At 35.1% G+C, this 19,596-nt stretch overlaps 1 protein-coding gene and 1 long non-coding RNA gene across 4 annotated transcripts in view; both read right to left on the minus strand.

The window, feature by feature from the left end:
• LOC104872299 overlaps window positions 1-8,244 on the minus strand; it is a 133,380-nt gene extending 125,136 nt beyond the window's left edge. The window contains exon 1 of the long non-coding RNA XR_002025853.1: window positions 8,174-8,244. This is a non-coding gene — a long non-coding RNA (uncharacterized LOC104872299). The remainder of the gene's footprint in view (window positions 1-8,173) is intronic.
• Hpse2 (heparanase 2 (inactive)) overlaps window positions 1-19,596 on the minus strand; it is a 770,839-nt gene that overhangs the window by 472,173 nt on the left and 279,070 nt on the right. The gene's annotated exons all lie outside the window — the stretch shown is intronic.

Genomic DNA, 19,596 nt, shown 5'->3' on the forward strand with positions numbered 1-19,596 from the left:
GGAAAGATGCAAAAAAAAAAAGCCTAGTATAGCTGACTTCAAAAGGCTTAAGAAGACAGATAAATTGTGTGTAGGAAAAGAATGACAGTGGCTTTATTGGAAACAAAAATTTTGAAAATGTTTTAAAAGATTTGGCATCTTTGAGAGTCTTTTAATTTCACAGGAATCATGCATTCTTTTTTTTTTTATTCATGGAAGCTCCCTGAGGACCGGATGAAAGCATTATTTCTCTTTGTATTTCTAAGTATAGTGACTTTTACAAGAAAGATTAGTAAAAATAATAATAATTAAACTAACAAAAAGTTACTAACTAGCTAGATTATCTGCTGCAAGTTTAGCATAGATTATCCAGCTAAATCTGTATAGCCCTTTGAATAGGTTTCCTCTCAAACTCCATTTTATAGATGAAGAAATGAAGCTTTGAAAATAATTTTCTTACAGTTTTGGAAGTCCAGGATTATCATGCAAGTATGGTAGATGTCCACCTCTTTGCTATGTCCGCGCATGGCCTTTCCTTATACAGTGCATTGAAAGAGTAATCTCTTCACCACACACACACACACACAACTCTATTTTTATAAAGCTACCAATCTTACTGGATTTCAATACTACCCTCATGTCCTCACTGAATCTTAATTACCTCCTAAAATTCCTGTCTTCAATAGTCACATTGGTGCAAGGGCCTCAGCATATGAATTTGGGGAGCCAGAAGGAGATAATTCAGTTAATAATAATAGTGGGAATAAGGTCTCTAAAGATGACTATTCATGACAGTCCACCCATGCTTTCTCTTCCCCATACTTCTACAAGAGCCTCAAAGAATTCTAAATGACTATTGTTTAGTTAGAAAAAATGCTTAAGGCATTTTTGTTGGACAAGTAAGATATTTCTTACACTAGAACTGAGCTTCGCTCTAGAAGCAAGGTTGGTCTGGCAGTTCTAAGACCACCCCACCACTACCACCAAAGTCTTCAGTGATTCGATTTCTTTGGACACTATATTTCATTTGGTAATTTTCCTGCTATAGGAAAATTGGGACAGGAGTCTCCTCACCTGACTGAAACCTTGCTAAATTGGCCTTATTTCACACTGGATGCAGTGTGACTGTGTTCTGCCACTGTGACTGACTTTTTGGCCTTACCAATGTTGGCTTACCTTGTAACACTTCTGACCAACATGGGAGGCACCTAGGCAGACTCAGCCATCTCACTGCACAAAAATGCTCACTTTGTCCAGGTCTGGGCCTCCCTAACCTTAACCTAGGTCAGTGTACCATGGTATTCTGTATTATCTACCTAGCCTTGCATAAAATCTGTGGGCCCACTTGGTTCAGAGGAAAAAGACATAGCTCCACACTGAACAAGTACAAGTGAAGGACTATTTTGAAGCATGAAAAATTGGGGCAGATAATTAACATGTCTGGAAAATCTGTGGTAACTTGGGAGTGAAACAACTGGCATGGTAGATATGATATAGCATAGCTATATGACAGGGAACTAGTTAAGAACAGAAGCTGTGGAATCAAATGGGCCAAGCCCAAGCTCTTCATTTCAGCTTTGCCTGTGGTGACAATTCAACACTGAACACTTTAATCCTCTATGCCTCAAGTCCTTTATCTGTAAACTGGATCTAATGCTCCTAAATTCATACATTTTTGTCAGGATTAAAAAGATCACTTAAGGGCTGGGGATTTAGCTCAGTGGTTCTGCCACCTGTCTCTCAAGTGCAAGGTCCCAAATTCAATCACTGGTAAAACAAACAAACAAACAAAAACAAAACCATAAGCAAAGTGCTAAGTATAATGCTAAATTTATAATAAACACTAATAAACAGTATTAGAGAACACAATGAGATTCAAGCTTTAACAGTCACCAATTAGTTAAAATCACTTTCTGACATTTCTCAATTTTCTGCATTTTCTACACTTTTCTTTTTCTTTAATAGAAAAAGGAGTCAAGATTGCTTACAGGTATTTTTCCATGGAGTTTTTAAACTTTAGTGCAGAAAGCTTTTTGATTCATATGAAGGACAATAATGAAAGAGATTGCTTCTTTCATGTTAAAAAGCTACTGACCAGGGATTTAGCTCAGTGGTGTAACCTCCTGCCTCAAAAGTACAAGGTCCTGATACAATTAAAAAAAAAAAAAAAGAAAGCTAAGCTATGATATTAAAAAAAAAAAAAAAAGTAAGCTAAGCTATGATATTAATCCTCACACAGAGGAGATAAGCCACACTTTTTCTACTCAACTTACCATATGCCAGGCATCCCTAAATTACAGCCCTGTGTGAATGCTGAAGACACTGAGAGGAGACCCAGTCCTTTACGGGAAGAGCTGTGCTCACCTCCTATGTACCACCCTCTCATACTCTCTCTGTGTTTACTTCTATTCTCAGAATTCCTCCTCCCCTGCTTCTCCTCCAACAAAACTTGAAATCTTTTTTTGCTTTCACAATACATTCCTACATTTATAGATCCAGGAATCTCATTCTCACCTTTATGAACAAAAGGCATCATATTTTATCACCCCTTCTCTGAGATTTTTCTATATACATCATACAATTTCATCCTGAGTAGGTCCTCATTTCCCTACCATAAAACATTAGAAATATTCTAAGAGTTAAGGAATCTTGCTGGATTTTCCACTACTTACAAAGTGTTCTAAATCAGTATTTCCTTTTATCATCACTGGGGATAAGAATCCCTGAATTAGTTTCAAGGAAATGTAATGTACTTTTCTCTATTAAGTCAAAAGAGTTAAGTACATTTGTGTGTGTGTGTGTGTGTGTGTGTGTGGTACCAGGGGTTGAACTTGGGACCCTGTGCTTGTGAGGAAGGCAGCAGAAGCACTGAGCTAAATCCCTGGCCCAAGAGTTGATAAGTAAACACCAACCAGCATCACATAGCCACTAGGATTCTGGAAGCACAGGTCTACAAAACATTAATGGCATCCCATTTAGCACATTGAAAATAAATGAAAAAAATAATATATTTCTGTTGAGGCAAGAGTTATAAACACAAAGTTAGTACAATATAAATCCAATATTTTTATCTTATTTCTTTTTGAAGTAGTATAGTTTATTTTATATTGCAGTGAAACTAACAGTAACCAAAATTTAGTCACTGTAAGTACTTAAAAATGACAGCAATATCCCCCAAAGGAATGTAGAAATGAAGGTCAATTTAAGTAGTAAAATTCAATAAGTGAAAGCAGTAATAATATATAAAATTCTAGGGCTAGAAAAATACATTTATATACACTACTCCGCTCAAACAAAAATTGTATGATTCACTGGTCAGCCATAAAGAAAAAAAATCACAGAGACATGCTTATAGAGATAGGAGTAGAAAGTATTTTACCCTACTGTTTTCCTTCACTCCACAATTTTTTACTGAGTGTATTGTTTTCTTTGTGAAGATACCACAGTGAACAAGGAAGATCAAGCTCCTCCTCACAGAGTTTACATTCTAGAGGAGGGACAAATAATAAAGAAAAAAAGAAACAAAATTATTTACAGTTATTAAAAGTGCCATGTAGATGGTAAACCAGAATGGTATGACAGACTACAGAATATATGCAGGCAGGAAGGAGGTTCCTTAAGTTGGTTTGCAGTAGGCTTGGCTAAATGTACAAAATAATACAAAATAACAGTGGTTTAAATGAAAATGTATTTCTCTCTCATTTAAAAGAATCCTGCAAGTAGACAGCCCAGAACTGCTGTAGAATCTCACAAATTCATAAGACTCAGCCTTTCAAGATCTGCTCTACTATGCTTTGTAAATGCCTCCCCGCAAGACCAATTCACCACATTAGATGTTACAGGAAAGAAGATGTAGAGGAGGAGAAGAAGGATGCATCTCTTTCCTTTCCAGAATTTTTTCATCTACATTTGACTGACCAGAACTTAGTCACAAGGCAACACTCAGTTTCACGGGAGGATGAACAAAATAGTTGTTCAGTTATGTGACCATATACATAACCAAAAAAAAAAAAAAAAAAAAGAAGAAGGAGGACACTAGAAAGCAACCAACATTTGTGCTGAAGTAGATTCAGGGAAGGCTTCTCTGAGGGTTTAACACATGACCTGAAGCTTCAGTGATAAGGAGACAGCCATAAAAAGACCTGGATGTGGAAGATTTTAATAAAAGTAAAGAACAAGTATAAAATCCCAGAATTGGGCAAAATATCTCTTTATATGTTTAGAAACTAAAGAAAGACAAAATCCAGGCTGGGAATTTAGCTCAGAGGTGCTGTGCTGGCCTTGCAAAGGGCGAAGTCATGAATTTAATCCCCAGTATCCCCGCATACCCCCACTCACAAAGACATAAGCCAGTCATAGTGGCCCCTATCTGTAATATCAGCACTCTGGGAAGCTGAGGCAGGAAGATTTAAAGTTTAAACCCAGCCTGGACAACTTAGCAAGACCCTGTCTTAAAACAAAAAATAAAAAAGGGCCAGGGATGTAGCTCAGTGCAAAGGCTGTGCTGTGTTCAATCCCCAGTACCACCAGAAAAGAGAGGAGAGACAGAAGGAGGAAAAGAGGAAAGGAGGGTGGGAAGGAAAATAAAAAAAGAAAACCAAGACAGGACACTTGCACAAACTGAGTGAGAAAAGGAATGCTACTGCCTGAAGTTAGGAGATTGATTTATGTCTTATAATTAGTCAAAGTAATCAGTAAAGAGTACTTCCAGTCCCCTTAAAAGAGCTACCCATACTGGAATAAGAACGAATAAGGGCACCTTAGCCTTACACCATCAAACATCTGATTTATCTTACTCCTTTTCTGAATGCAGGCCCATACCACAATTTTCTGATTTCACATGTGCCATCAAACTGTTTTTTTAGTTCCACCCTTTCGCTTTGTCTTCCTTAGCAGGTTTTTCCAATTGTTGCATGGGAGTACTTGGGCTTTAACAGGATCCACAGACAAATTTTATGAACAATTCAAGGTAGTTAAATCTTAAATTCTCTCAAAATAAACACATTAGTCAAATAATACAAGATTTCATTCTTGACTTACAAGAAAAATATTTAGAAATGGCTCTCCTTAACCTTTGTAATAAAATAAGCACCTCAACAGGTTTTTTTCTGCTTTCTTTAGATATGTATGGGACTTGTGAGGAGTACTCACAACTGTGCAGTGAAGAAAAGGAACAGCTGGAAAGGTTGCCTCTTCCTCTAGCCCCGGCTCTCTGTAAACTTTGACAATCTGAGTCACTTATATTTCAGAAAGTTTGGCTGTTTAGAGATGGGTCTGGATTCTCAAAATATCAAAAGGTTTGTTAATAAAATAATAACCTATAAGGCCAGTAGTGGCTCAGAGGGCTTTCATTCTCTCTGAATCACTCATCACACACTCAGACACAAACACACACATTGTGTACACACATATTTGTATACATATACAAAAGCTAAACCAGGGCAAGTAATTTGTATATGACACAATTTTAATACATATGTAGCATCAGGCAGGTCATTATAAAGACCAAGTTCAAGTCAAGAAATAACCAAGCAAATAATAGAGGGGTTTTTTAAGCAAAGAGAAAGCACTCATGCAGAGACTTGTGGAACAAAAGACAATCTAATGCAATAAAAGTTGAATGAAATAAATCAGACATACAAGTTTAAATGCCATATGATATCTCTCATTTGAGCAAGCCAAAGTGCAAAGAGCACAATAAAGGAGGCAAGGGGATAGATTTTTGCAAATAGGAAATCATTTAAGAGCATGTGGGTGAGAGGTGGGGCAAATAAATATAATAAAGATATGCCATGTACCTAATAATCTAAATATATGTCAGAAACATAAGATTAATAATATCGACAAGAATGAAAATGGGAAAAAGGGATTCAGAGGAAGAGAGGAGGCAAGAAGGAGAAGGAGATTTTTAAAAAGAGTTAAGCTCTATTAGGTACATGTATCCACTCCCCGAGATGATTATAAACAGTATGTACTATAAGAATACACTAATTAAAAAAAGGTTAAACGTGGATTAAGTAAATAAATGATAATTATTCGTGCTATTACTGAGCAGTCCTTACTACATGGTAAACGTACTAAGCCCTTTACTTATCCTTATTTCATTTAAGAACAACCTTAGGAGATACACACCATTATTGAAATAGCAAATTCCCCATGTAATTGATATGGCTCACATTTGCTAGTCCGAGAGCATGGAAGCACACCAGAAGGAGTGGAGACAAAGTGAAAGTTTAATTAACGCCAGTGGACCAGTCTGCATTCGCACGCAGGGGACTGGCCTTGAAAAACACTTGAACAAAGAAGATATACATTCTAAGGGGGAGTGGGGCATTGCAAGTGAGGCATGTTTGGTATACATTCATTGGTTACAGAATTTGAATATGTATTAGCGAGCGGGCTGAATCATGGTATTGGCTCACACATAATATTGGCAATGTGTTCATTGGGTGATTTAAAACATGAGGTTCTATCTCATTTACATCCTAATAAAATAACAAAACTCTTCTAGAGACAAAGACATTCCCGAGATGAGGAAGTTGGCTCGGGCATATTTGGGCGGGTGAGGTGGGACAGACCCAGACATGCTAAACAAAGAAAATTTCAAGTAAGGAATTTCCCATAGTAAGTTTAGCTTGAATTACAGAAGGAAAATTTCCTTGCAAAGTTCTCTTTCATTATTAACTTGGTTTATAGTTAAAGAAACTGGATGGTAAAGACATTGACTTTCTTGCCAATGTCTGAGAAGTAAGTAAGTGATTAGTAAGGACTCAAATCAAATCTGCCTAAACTCTAAACCTTGTGCTCTAACAGCTTTTGTGTGTGTGTGTGTGTGTGTGTGTGTGTGTGTGTGAAAAATAAAACAAATTTCACAGATTTTTGTATTATGTGATACTTATATGTCACAGTGGTAGAAAGGAACACAGAAGAAAATGTAAATAAATGTTAGCTATATTAAAAGTGTATAATCTTTCTACTGCTTTGTAATCCTGTCACACTTCACCTGGAGCATCACTGAAATTAGGAAACAAATTTAAAGACATAGATGCTGGCTTTCCCTTGCTTTAAGATTGCTGCCACATAGAATAGCAGCCTCCATGTTAAAATATGGCTTCTCCCAACAAAGGACAGGCTTCTCATCATGCCTCTTCTCCCACCAAAAGAGTAACCTACTACTTGCTACCTCCTAACAGCAGGTGATGTCACAGGTTCCTCCAATCTCTTAATACTACCTCACTCAACTCCACCCGAGTTTAGGCAAAGCCTACCCCACTCCTATAAAACAAGCTCACTGTACTGCCATATTGCTTTTCTCTCCTTTGTTCAGAGACAGCCTAGCAGATCCTCCTCATAATGAAGGCTTGTTGTAGTCTTGGTCTGGTCCTGGTTTATTGGCTCTTTTACCTAACAATAGACTTTTAGGATTAGGAGGTACTGGCTCCTACTACTTCTAGCTATGTGACCTTGGCTGTCCCATAAGACCCTCGATTTTCCCATCTGAAAGTGGGAAAAATATCTACTTTCCAAAATAGGTATGAAGATGAGATAGGATAAAAAAGTAAAAAAAAAACAAAAACAAAAACAAACAAAAAATAAAAAAAAACAGTGTCTGAATTATAACTATAGAAGGCAATATATCACTTATTATTCCAAGGATAGAATGATTAGGATACTGGTCATGTTTGTGAACATTAGCATGAGATATGAGTTTATACTTTCTAAAAGAGTGCTTTCATTATTATTTTGCATTGTGCTCTAAATTATAATTTTTAATAAGCTTAAAGTTGGGTTTTTCTGAGACCAAAAAACCCCACACAAAAATAGATCTTAGTAATCTAATAATTTCACACTGAACAAAGAGGAATTCTCTTCAGTTTGTTGTCAAAATTATCTCTGAAAAAGATGGCCAGAAAAGTCTCAGGGGTTTATGATGTCCTGCCAAATCCAAACATCCATATCTATTCAAGTCTAACTCATAAAAACGCACTTTCTGTCTTCACTGACAGCATTTATCTGGATTACAAAGCATCAAAGCACCATTTGTGCCCAAGATATTTTCTGAAATGATACTGATGTGTTTAGTGATCTACATTTGAGAGGTTACATTTCTGAAGTGATAAACTCCAGCAAACCTCACTAGTGAAGTCCATTTCAGGACGTAAATTTGCTTTCAAAAACAGATTTCATTACTCACATTTGCAGAGGCATTTATAGTCTAAGTAGACATACAGAAGGACGGCAGGTGGAGGCCTTCATCTAGATGTAGAAAACTAGGAAGAAGGAATTAGAAATATGGCACAGGAAAATTGACATAGCTCATTCCTACTTCTTAAATGAAATGAATTATGACAGCAGGAAAAAAACACTACAAAATAAAAGCAAATCTCCCTCCTCTTCTTTGTTTTCAATCTATTGCCAGGTACAGTAGCCTAATGACTTAAATAAATGTAAATGAAGAATGAGATAGAAATAAGGTCCATAAAGAAACCAAATGCTTCCTCAGTTTTTTCACAGAAATATCCTAGCCTCAGATTCTGGCTGACAAAAGTCTCAGGTAACACCACTCCTTCCATGACTGAGGCTCATATCATATTCATCAAAGCTAAAATATGGACTGTTGATTACCAAAGTACTTCCAAATAACTGAGACTAGTACCACAGTGGTAGTACTGCAGATAGTTAAGTTAGTCAAAAATTATTATAAGGCAGTTAGACAAAGCTGGGCCCTCACATAGAAAAATAATTGAGGCACAACCAAATATTTCCCCTAGGGATGAATAGCAGAGATGGATATTCTAAGTAAGCACCAATCACCTGGGTGAGGGACCACAGCATTAACCTATCCCTCCAGGAAAGACCTCTGACCCATCCCTTTACTGAAAATCCAAAAATCTTTGTTCATTCCTTGTACACTTGCTACATGACTTGCTTCTCCATTGGATCCTCATTCAATTAATATTACTTAAGCCGCTATACTTGTTGAAATCTTACTGGCTGATCAAGGTTTTGTCCCACCAAAATGTCCACCTTGTGACTTCCTGTTGGACCAATATTACCTAATTGACTGTACTTGTAATCTTACTGGTGGACTATAATTTTATCCCAATTTGAAACAGGATCCCTGGGCAACCCACTTTCTGGTCACCCTTCTGTCTAAGACAGACAGAAGCTATTATTTCCCAATAAATTCCTCCAACTCTTAACCTGTTATTTCTAGAATCCACTCTAGTTTTAGAGAATATGAACTCGAGTTTTGGATATCAAGCAGGTTTGGAAGATACATCTCTTCCCCCTATATGTCTAGGGGAACACATTAAATAACTGAGTCACATAGGGAGAAAGTTATTCCATTTTCAATTCTTTTTCTGGATTTCTGGTTTGTTAAGAAGCATGTCTCGGTGTCATGCTAATATGTCATTAGCACTTCTCAAACACTTGCTAAACTTTCTTTTTATAAGGACTCAACCCCAGAGCCAAGGAACAGGCAACACTATGTAGATAGACTTTAATAACACCATTTTATTTATACTGTCTTTATTTTTAGGTACTGTCTACTTATGGTGAGTGAACTATTTTTCCATTTATAGAAGTAAAATAAAGTTTACTGTTTAAATTCATTTATTTGAACTATTAAAGTTAAAAAGATGAATAAAGTATAAAATGGTATGAAAATAAGGAAAAATATAAGGTAGATCATGAGTGATTATAATTAGAATATACTAATTATTACACAATCTGAAAACAAAAATTTAAAAAACACCACTCTATTTCCCCACAATAGAACTAATCTCTTCCTCCCCTGTAGTCCAACAGCTGCCCTGTATCTCTAATACGCATGAATTTATCTTCTCTGAACTATAGTTAACCAAATACATTTCTCATTTTCCCTAGGGTGTAATCTCCTGGACGTCAGAGACCTTTTGTCTTGTTTTGAGGCTGTCTTTTGTTATAAAAAATGTATTCTCTGCAAATATTTCTTGAATTGAAAACCTGATTCACCCTAATCCTATCTGTATAATACTAGTACTGCAACCACTTTAAAGATACTCATCCATAGTGTAAGATTTCTCTAAGGCACAAATCTTCACTACTCACTGTTTAAAGATCAGTCAATAGAAAAATCAAGCTACACTTCCTTGTATTCTATTATGTTCAAGCCCTTTAGGGTATGCAGAAGAAAACAAGACACATAACTCGTTTTGTAAGAGTTAAAATATGAAATTGCAGAAAATTTAGACAATATAAAAAAGTCAAATAGGGGAAAATTTGAAAAACCATAATTAAGACATTTGAAAGAGAATTATCTAGTATTTTAGAGGGTTTTCTTCCAGTCTCTTGTTTGTTTTCATCATTGAGGGTGCATTTGTATATTAAATAGTTGATGTTCCTGATTTTCATCTTCTCATTCATCCTTATATTCATTCTTGTACTATTGTTCTTTTTTTGGCCTGGGTTTCTATGTACCTGCTACATGAATGGCTAGTTATGGAGAAACATCTAGAAATGCAGAACTATGGCCATCAATGTCCCCTTAGAGACTTTTGCCATGCAGAAGCAGTTCATAATTTAAAAGGAAACATAAAAAGTTTCAAAACAGATACATCAGAATGTTCTTTTAGGTAGAGAACATCAAATAGTAGCTATTTCCAATTCAGGATCAGTCACAGAACCACAGAACCACAGACTTTGTGGGCTGGTAAAGGCTTTAGAAATGACTTTAAATACCAGCGATCAAAGAGAGGTGAGGGGCTGGGGATTTAGCTCAGTAGTTCCACCACATGCTTCACAAGCACAAGGTCCTGAGTTCAATACCCGGTACAAAAAAAAAAAAGAAAAGAAAAGAAAAAATCAAGTGGGTAACTTAACAAAGAACACACATTAGGGTCTCTCATTTACTACCAGTAGGAGATAAAATATTTCAAATTATGATATAAGTCAATGGATAACACAGGTGAATGTTTAGACGATGTAAGATAGGGACTGAGGAACACTTGAATAGCTCAGTGAATTGCCAGAGAAGTTTTTTAGTTGTTATTGTTTTTTTCCTACTCCAATGTTTATTCAGATAAATAGTAACATTTTATGTAGAGTAAACATAAATTAAGTGAAAAATATTAATTTACATGACATACAGCAGGCATTCATTTAAGGTAACTTGAATCTGAATATAAGGTATATTCCTCCTATAAAGCTCAATGATTTTCTTCTCTAATCAGCCTCTCCAACTCCAGTTGAACTCCCATATTTATTTCTTCCAAAAAGGAAGTGTTCTTCCATTTGCGTATACTCCTCCTCTATGTTTGGGAGAAATAAATATTACCATCAAGATCTTTTGAAAATCTACCTATTCTTTGAAGCCAGTAACAAAAACCTCAGCTAAATGTAGTCACTGTGTCTTCTGAGTATTCAGATCTCTTTTAACATTTTAGCTGTCTTATGAGCTTTTTACATATTCAGAAAATATCATCCTAGCAATGTTACATGTTTCTTGAAGGCTGCAGCTCTGCATTGTTTCTCTTTAAATGCCTCATTCATTGATTCATTCATCATTCAGTGGAAGTTCTCTTTGATGAGGACTCAGTTACACTAAGTTCTAAAGGATGAGAAGTCTTGGTCAGGCAAAGACAGGGAGGGAAGAAATTTCATGCTGAAAGAACAGCTTGCGTTGAAGGTCTTAATGACAGAAATAACTTGGCAAATTAAAGGAATTAATATGAGGGTAAAGTGGGTAGACAGGGCTAACACAGAAGCAAGGTCAGGTGAAAGAGAAGAGGAAGTAGTTCCCCCTCTTGAGCTTATTCTAGGCAAGTGCGACATTTCTTTTAAAGGAACCAGTAATAATATTGAATGAAATCTATTAAAAATCATAATGAAAAAGCTTGAGAGGTAGCAGCATGAAAACTGCCAGGGCAACATAAAGAGAAAAGAGTCAAACCATAGAGGATTTCTGTTTGTTTGTTTGTTTGTTTTTAGGTACCAGGGATTGAACTAGAGTCCTTGCGTTTGTGAGGCAGGTAGTGGAACCACCGGCCCTAACAGTGGTGTTTTGAGTGTTGCTTTTCTACCAACCAATACCCAGGCCCTCTACCTCCTCTCTGGCCATCCTCTATAGCTCAGCAGATGTTGAAATCCTTCTAGGCTGATTCAGATCATGCAAGTTACTTCCAGGCCAGGGTAAAAAGTTAAGATTTCATGCAAAGAAATTTATTATCTGCTTTGCATTCCATCAGATTACTCTCAACATGTGGACCATGGTCTAGAAGACAAAGTTGCTAGGAGAAAATGGTGAACTCCAACCAGTTTTCTTCTGAGCATTATTAGGCTGGCAGTTTCCATAAAGGCTTAAGCTCAAAAACCTAATATGATACTGGAGCTGAGTATAAACTCAGAGGCAACAGAATATCACAGAAATCTTAGCATGTACTACTCTAGTCCTACCTCAGCCATACTCCAAATGTGGATTTTATAATACTGTAGAAAGCTAGAACACACACATGAAGAAGTCATATTTTCTTCTCCACACTTAAGCCAGTAGAATTCTTTCTTCCACAGGTTTACTCCTATCTAACCCTTCAACTATTAAAATATGAATTGTCTCCAAGCCATCTGAGGTTGTAACTTCCCTGTGATTTAACTCAGCACAAATACAAACATTTTCTGGGAAAGTCTGAGGAAAGCTCATAAAATATTTGCATGTTTTATTTAATTTTTCAAGTGGAAAAACAATAGACAATTTCCTGCCTAAAAAAGAAAAAAAAAATCTGTTGACTCTTACATTCAAATAACTCAAACCAGCTGACCTTTAAAATGTCAGGCTTCACATGTGGTCAAGCCTTGGACAGACTCTAAGCTAAGTTTAGAAAAAAATTAAATAATGAACTGGTAAGGAAAATAAAGTAAAATACTTGGTTGATGATTCACTTGAGTAACCACTAGTGACCCAAAACTGCCACTTGTTATGGATAGATGCCTTCTAAGATTTTAACTTGAGAGAGTTCAGAAACAACCCAATTATGGTAGATGTCTTTCCAAATTACCAGGGGCTAGAAGCAAGAGAAGTATCTGACACATTCAAGATTAACATCCTAAGGCTTTGAAAAATACTGGGAAAAAAATCTATCATACATATGACTCACTTATTTGTGGCTTGAAAGATGAATTTTTCAGGTTAAGGACTAAAATGTTTATAGGATTAAAAAATATAGATGTCTCTTTCCCTGTACACACCTCCCATGAAATTAAATAAAAACAATATTAACTTGTAAAAGAAATAGTACAAAGAATCCTAATAAATTTCTGATTTTCCCATGGTTGCTACTTTCGTGACTTTTTAAAAACATTAATATTTTTTAAAACCTAGTGACCCTATTTTGCTGACGATCTTAAGCATATGAGTAACTGGCTTTTTGGGTTTTTTGACATAGTCTAGATCCATAGTAACATTGTTTAAGTTTTTTAGCATTATTTTCTTCTGAATTCCATAAAGCTGCTATTGTGGAACCTCTTAGGTATTTTTTAAATATAAATCAAAGTCACTTTATATTACTAGATACTTAAATGGTTATCTGTAACTTTTAAAAACAAGAGAGCATGACATCATAATGAAACTCCTGTCTGGTCTTCTCATTCCTCACACACCAACTACTCAAGACTGAGCATGATGTATGTGTTTATACATCAAGAAAAATTTGTCTTGGCTTATGGAAAACTGTGTAAAGCCAAGTTTATGTTAGTCAAGTCTTGGTAACCCAAAGATTTTCTATACTAACCTTTACTTTTAATGTCTCCTCTTCAGCACCAGAAAAAAAAATGCCTATGGTACATTCCTAGATCAGCGAAGTTATTAGTTGTTTTTGTCTGAAGCCCAATGCCAACTATTTTTTCCCAGATTTCCTCTATACAATAGAAAAAGAAAAATACCACAAGGTTTAACCCTCTCTTTATGTTGCCTATTGTATTATCCTAGGTAAGTGTTCATGTAGAATCCTTCCTGGAGTTAAAAAGGAGCATTCTAGTTCCTAGAAAACAACCATTGAAGACAAAATGTACTGTGATATTAAGTCAGTCACGTCCACTATGGCTTTCAGACCCTAATCAGTGTTCTGAGAGTTTGTACCTCCAGAGTTCCTCAAAGACCTCTTGCAACTCTGACATTTTATAATTACGAAAGTTTCCCTGGCTCAATGAAGGAAAGAATAGGGTTAACCTATGAAGCAGTTAAAAATTAATGATTCAGTAACACTCTACAAAGTGGGCTCATAGTAACAAATCATATGACTTAAGCAATGTACTTTTTTCTCTCATCATTGCATCCCTTGAATCTAGGACAATGCTAAAGCAAAAATACATTTTGTTTATTGTTGCAAGTACCTGAACCACCCCATGATTCTGTGAGAAAGAGTATTACTATTGCAAGATCAGATGGAGAGAAACCAAAGGTCATCAAACAACATGTCATATTTGTGAAATGAAAGAAGTTTCCTATAGCATAGAATTCAGGGTGCTTAAATAAAGTGATGGGTGGGGAGGATGTAATAAGAAGCCAAATCATGAGCATGTTAAGTTTTAAAAAGTAATTTTTCCTCTAAAAGTTTAAATGGAAACAATAAAGCATGTAGTCATGCAAGTAATCAAATCTGTATTTTAGAAAGAAGCCTCAGATTTCATTTAACCACTTTGTGATACAGTGTAATGAGCCACTAAAACTAACAACTGTATTTCTTTCCCTGATTTAGAGCATTTTAAACTTGACAATAACAAATGCAATGAATACAGAATTCTTGAAAAATCAGTTGTATCCATTCATTCACTCATTTTGCTAATTTAATTAACAATAATTTGCTTAACACTTACTACTGTCAGGCACCAGTTACAAAAATTAACAAGAATAACAACAAAATCCATTCTTTCAAACAACTTAGAATTTACAGAGGAATTGTGTATTATTTAAAAATATCTGTCATTATGATGCTTTTTTTGGTGTCTTATTTTGCATGTTATCTCAGATGCAAAGGACTGAATTAATTATACTCAGCTCATGACACATTATCTTCATTGATCCTTGCAAAACCTCTCTATTTGAAGTATCTCTAATTTCTCTTTATATGTATACCACATTCACATTCTCTTCCTTAAAGCCAACAACCATTTAAATGCTTTATTTTTTCTTTGAATTGTTTTTATAAATGCATACTATTGTCATAGCGTTATTTAATTCATGTAGATGATACTGAATTATATATTACTATTTCTTTCACAATGCTTTTATGACCCATCCATGTTGCTATGAATAAAATCAAATCGGTTGCTTTTAAAGTTTATATAACTCTTCTTGCTAAGTAATCACCACACTCGCTCGATGCATTTTCTTGGCAATGGACATCCGTATTGCTCCAATGGCCCCAACACAGTAAAGTACCACAAATACCCTTTATACAATCACATGAGAATTTCCGTGGAAGTATACACAGAAGTGGAAATTCAGTCAGAAAGTAACGATGCTCTTCATTTGCTCTTCCGAATGGCTGAAGCTATGTACAATCCCACCAGCAGTGCAGAAACGTTCCTATCTCCCTTCACCTTTACTTCTTGGACCCTTATAACATTTTATGTCTTTGATGGCACAATTTAGATCTTTTAACATTCTGTATCCCTCAGCAAATCATTTTATCTATAGTTATTCTGAATAGTTTAAAACAATATCCCTCATATCTGCTTACACTTGAATTATCAAACTTTCTAACTGTGCCAGTATAATAGGTAGAAAATAATACCTCATTGTTTTTCTAATTTGTATATTCAAAACTACTAAAGATTTGAACATGTGGTTATTAGCTTGAGGTTTTCTCCTAAGTAAATTTTCTGTTCCTATCCTTCACATATTTTTCCCATCTTCTTGACATCTTGTTGCTTCCAAGAGTTCTATAAATCAAATATATTAATCTCTTATTGATTTTAGATATTACAAATATATTCCTTCTTTCTGTCAACTGCCTTTTAGTTTTGTCCTTAGAGCTTTAATTGAACAAATTTTTTATTTTAACTTATCAGTGTTTCACTTATGGGTTGTGCTTTTGAAATGTTGAGAGGTTGTTTCTAGAGCCCATAGATCATATGGATGATACAGATGTTTGCTTTTTTCTTTCTTCTAGTAGCTTTATAGACTTATCCTCCACATATAGGTCCACTGATTTATGGTATCATCATACAGAAGAAGTAAATACACGTGGATTATTTTCTTTTTTTACATGGATCATTCTTTGAGATCTCCATTCTGTTTTGTTTCTATACATGAAGTCTTACCCCTAAACAGCAATGCAAAAAGTATTTTAGTTCCCAAAACTGTATTTGCATATTGATGCAGGTTACCCTTTAGCGTATTTATCAAATATGTATTTGAGGGAGCTGTTCCATGTAGGCACAATCCTTGTTTAGAAATAAAAAATACCTCTGATAAAATGATCAGGGTTTTTTAAATTATAAATTTTATATACTGATTACTGAAACATGTAATAGAAATATGCTGTTGAACTATAGGTATATTCTTCTAGATTGCTTTATCCAACCAAATAAAAGCTGTAAATTTTTATTTCTATAAGAACTGTATTAACAGGGCTGGGGATTTAGCTCAGTGGCACTGCGCCTGTCTTGCAAGCACATGGTCCTTAGTTTGATCCCAGTATAGGGAGGAAAAAAAAAAGAGCTGTACTGGCTTCCACTACTATATTCCAGTACAATATAACTTTTACATGATTATCAATGAGGTATGCTAATAAACTATAAATTTAATCTTATTGTGACTTCCATCAATTAGAGGCAGTAGTAACTCTTGCCAAAAGAAACTTTCAATAAAATAGTAACACAAAACTGTCAGTGTTGGTGATTTTCTATATTATAGCTTGTTGTGATTTTGATGTGGAATGTTCCCCCAAAGTCTCATGTGTTCATGCATGGGACTTTCTGTAAGGTGGTTGGATTATGAGGATGCTATCACTAACTCGCTGTTAGAAATGGGGTCTGATCAGAGGAGATGGGTCACCAGAGGTCTCACCTGGAAGGGTATGTCTCCCTTCCTAGCTCCTCCTTTCACTCTCTGGTTCCTCATCACCATGGCAAGAGCAGCTTTCCTTCGCCCAGGCCCTTCCACTATACTATTTCTGTGATTGAGCCTGCCAACCATGGTCTGATATTTCTGAAATTGTGGGTCAAAATAAACTGCTCCTCTTTTAAGTTGCAAGTGTCGGGTATTTTGTCTCAGCAACAAGAAAGTGACTGAGATAGACTTATATGCCCATAATTACAAATATATCAAAATTAACTGAGTAAATAAGCTATTCTCTGCTAGGTGAACTGCAGGTCACAACTCCGAACCAAAGAAAAAAGTACCATTTGAAAGAAAGCTGTTACTCAAATTAAAGCTCCAAGCTGTGCTTCTGATTTCAGAATATCCCTCCAATGTACTGTATCACCACCATGTGAGAATGCTCAATGAATTTCCTGCTCACAAATGCCTTTGGGGATAAGTTCTCATGTATATTGAAAGCGATCCCTTCAAGGAAAATACCCAGGCCTAGAAAACTTAAACTGCATTTCACAAGTAATTCTTCTGTATTAGGTGATTTTAAAGATAGTTTTAACAAAAAATAAATTTTAGGATAGCTTTCTCAACATAAACAATTTCTAAGAACAATGTAGCATTTTTCTCAAGTGAAAAAAAAAAGAGGCCTCTATTTTTCATTGGAATTTTCCAGAATTATAATTGGATATTTTCTAACCTTGTCTGTATTTTCCAAATTAACTATAATAAGTAAAATGGGAAAAATGAAATTATTTATTTAAAAACATATTTATCCAATTCTTCCTCTACAAACCATTACACACATATGCAGTGACAGTAAAAGAGTTCGAAATACAAAGGAGACTGAATATGTAAAAAGAGTGATTTGCAATGCCAAAAAGTTTTATTTTATTTTTTGTTAGTGTGGTACTGGGAATTGAACCCAAGGCCTTAGTACTGAACTACACCCCTTTTCCCTTTTAAAAATTTTAAATTTTGAGACAAGTCTTGCTAGGTAGCCCAAACTTGTCTGGTAGTAGCAGTCCTCCTAGAGTGCTGAGATTGCAGGTGTGCTACCACACCTGGATAGTTTTATATTTAATTATGTAGTATTTTAAAAGGTTATAATATCTTTATACAGAAAAGGATTACATAGTGATCATATTAAAAGATGATAGAAAATAATGAGTTGTATGTTAGGCATAATAATTTAACTTTAGTCACCAATATGTTCATCATAAAGTATCAATTATGTTGATGGTCAGCATAATATATTTGTTATAAGATTGTATTATCTTGCTCTCTTTGGCTGGTAATAAATATCTCTGCCTACATTACTAACTGAAGTTTTACTGCAGAAATACTAATATTTTGAAACCAGAAACTAATGTTAGATAAAAATGATATCAAACCTTTATCAGTGTGAAAGCAATGCTATTAGTTTTGTTACTCTGATCTTCAATATAGCAGCTTTATTATTCTGTTGTGCCATATAGCAAATGAAAAATTAGATTTATCTTTTTGAGTAAATAACATTTGTACAAAGGCTGAACTATGAAAATAAAATAAGAGTTCTTCTAATTTAGTTTTAGTTTCATCACTTTCAATATTATTTCTTGAATAGATTTCTGTTTCCCTTTTAGTTACTGCTTTTTATAAACTTTAATAGAGAAGCTGAAACAGTTTCTGAGATTATAATGTTAATATATTTGGCTGAATCAATGTGCACTATTATGCATATTTATAGGGTATGAAAAACTTCTGTGAGACTACAGAAACTGTTCACAAAAAGGGGAGAAAGCACTCTCCCTCCAAGACTTTTATTTTCTTCTTTTCTATTTCTCTGTCATGTCAACAGATTGAAAGGAGAAAAAATATTTACAGAAAATATTAGCATATGTAATTTATTCAGGAAGCCCTCTTTCATATCAGAAGTGTTTGAGATTCAGCTCATTTGTCTCAAGAAACATAAAACCAGGAATGTGTAGATGCATGAATAGATTACTTATCAGCGAAAACAACAAGAACTGGAACTAGGTTAGGTTTCTAGCACTCAATTCACTTCAAAACACTGTTGACCCTGAGGGACTTACTAAAACAAATAGAAGAGTTCACATTCAGAAAATCTAAGATATGGAAGTAATCTCATGATCAATTCATCTCAGTGAAAAAAAATACAATAGAACTAAGAAAACGATTTCCCATCCCCATAACAAGGTCAAATAAAGTTGCCAAGTTTTGTTCATTTTTTTCTTATAACACTTCACTTGCCTGACTATTGTAGTCCATTCCTTACTACAGCTCCAGTCAGGTCTCTTTATCTCCATAGAGATTTACCATAACAACATCTGAGATTTTTGCTGCAGAACAGATCCTCCACTAAACAATTTGGTTCTAGAATCTGGAGATGCACAGTAAATTTTTTCAGTAAGAACCTACTGGTGATAACCTAGAAGGTAATCAGAATTTAACATACTTTGAAAAGACAATTCTTAAGTATGACAGAGTTGAGTTTTGTACTTACTGCCATTTCCCTGTTTGTAGCTTGTAACACAATCACT

The sequence above is a fragment of the Fukomys damarensis genome, unplaced genomic scaffold (assembly GCF_012274545.1).
Source record: "Fukomys damarensis isolate Sample0158 unplaced genomic scaffold, DMR_v1.0_HiC HiC_scaffold_8, whole genome shotgun sequence".
Classification (NCBI taxonomy): Eukaryota; Metazoa; Chordata; class Mammalia; order Rodentia; family Bathyergidae; genus Fukomys; species Fukomys damarensis.